The sequence below is a fragment of the Bison bison genome, unplaced genomic scaffold (genome assembly GCF_000754665.1).
Source record: "Bison bison bison isolate TAMUID 2011002044 unplaced genomic scaffold, Bison_UMD1.0 scf7180017864514, whole genome shotgun sequence".
Classification (NCBI taxonomy): domain Eukaryota; kingdom Metazoa; phylum Chordata; class Mammalia; order Artiodactyla; family Bovidae; genus Bison; species Bison bison.
The window spans coordinates 79,202-81,479 of record NW_011495067.1 but is presented as its reverse complement, the minus strand read 5'-3'; positions in this window follow the sequence as shown (position 1 = coordinate 81,479).

The window sequence follows — 2,278 nt, the reverse complement described above, 5'->3', positions numbered from 1 at the left end:
CTTTCACTTGACTTTCAATCATGAATAATTAAAGAAAATTCAGAACAGGTTAGCAGATGAACAACCAGTGTACTGTTTCTGGCTTCTTTGTTTTGCCTCAGGTTTTTATTTTTTTTATTTCCTCAGCCAAAGTCACATATTTCAAGCCTCAGCATCATCATAAATTATAATAACTGTAATGAAAGTCACTGCGTTGTTCTTTATAAAAATTATCCTGCTTATTCTTGCAAGTTTTCCCTTTACAGGGTATTTTAAAATCAACTTGGTCAATATAAAAATATTTTTAAATCCTAATTTCTAGATTATCACTAGTGTATGGAAAGTCATGAGCCAAATTATCATTCTTTTAAAATGTATAATAATTTTTGCTTGATTCTAATACTTAATCCTTGAGGAAGGAGACCAGTAGAACATCCTGCAGTAATAAAGAATTCAGTATCTAGAGTCGGATTCCTGATCCCAACTTTAATTTCACCACATACAAACTCAAACACCACACTGAATATCTCTAGTCTTATTTTTTCCCCATGGATACCATTAGGGATGATATTAGTATCGGTATAAGGTAAGACTAGTTTACTTCTGGTTGTAGGAAGGCCATCATAATAACCTTCAATAAGCTTCACTTTGTGGGTTCTGATTAATTGCATAAATGTAGGATGAGTACATCATGAGAAACGCTGGACTGGAAGAAACACAAGCTGGAATCAAGATTGCCAGGAGAAATATCAATAACCTCAGATATGCAGATGACACCACCCTTATGGCAGAAAGTGAAGAGGAACTAAAAAGCCTTTCACTTGATGAAAGTGAAAGTGGACAGTGAAAAAGTTGGCTTAAAGCTCAACATTCAGAAAATGAAGATCATGGCATCCGGTCCCATCACTTCATGGGAAGTAGATGGGGAAACAGTGGAAACAGTGTCAGACTTTATTTTTCTGGGTTCCAAAATCACTACAGATGGTGACTGCAGCCATGAAATTAAAATACGCTTACTCCTTGGAAGGAAAGTTATAACCAACCTAGATAGCATATTGAAAAGCAGAGACATTATTTTGCCAACAAAGGTTCGTCTAGTCAAGGCTATGGTTTTTCCTGTGGTCATGAATGAAATGAGTGTGAGGTAAATGTAGGTCCATTGTCTGTTTTCAGGACTGAAGGAATCCCCATAATGGGGAAGGTGAGTAAGAGTGTGGAAATGGCGTGTTTGTTGGATTTTGAAGAGATAGGTATTGTCTAGATAAAGTTGGAAAATGTATCTATTGAGACAAAAAGCAAAGAAAACTTTTTTAAGGAGCAGTGCATGAAGTCATATTGTCAAAGGGAATTAGGTTGTTGTTTTTGTGGATTAACTCCTGAAATCATAGTCTGTAAATGTAGAGGGGTGCAGACATCACAGGTTTTAATAATATGTCGTGTTTTAGTGAGAGGAATACGGTATTTAGAGTGTAATCTGTTAGCATTGGTATGAAGATTAGCATGTTTGTCATTGGCAGGCATAAAAATGAGGGCTATGAGCTTGTCAGTAGCATAATTTTTTGTAACCAGAGGGCCAGGTAAACTTGAATGAGCATGTATATGTGTAATAAAGAAAGGTTCTGTATGTGAGCGAATTAAAGTTTGAGTCTGTGAAAAGAGAGTATATAATTTTTTATTTAGGTTGTATAAAAAGGCAGTAACAAAATCAGAAAAAGGGAATTAAGGTATTTGGAATCAGTATATATGTTGAAGGATAATGGTTGAAGCGACAAAAGAGCATATAAAGTATATAATTTAATTTTTTGTATTGAAGAATCGGTAGTGGGTATTTTTTTTTTATATCAGGGCCAACAATGTTTGTTATGTCTTTTTTGCTGTCATCAATGAAATAGGTGGGTACATTGGAAATAGGCTGGGATGTAATGATATTAGTTATAATGAATTTAGTACATTGTAGAAAGTCTCATAATTTTCTTTTTGGCAAATGAAATGAGATAACATTTTGAAAATCATTTAATGTCATTTGTATGATCAAGTTATATTGTAAGGCAATTTGTAATTTTTTGTTGTTGTTGTTAGGGGAACATGTATTGTATATGGATCAAATCTAGTCAAAGTTTGTATATGGTTTTTTTTTTGTGACATAATTAAGTATCCTATTTTCTCAAAATATGATACAATTTTTTTAGATTGTTTAGTGTGTAAATATACCCATTTTATTGGGCTATGTTGAGTTATAATTGTAGTGGGCAAATGTTTAGTGGGGAATATATATAAAGAAACTGGTTGGTTGATCATA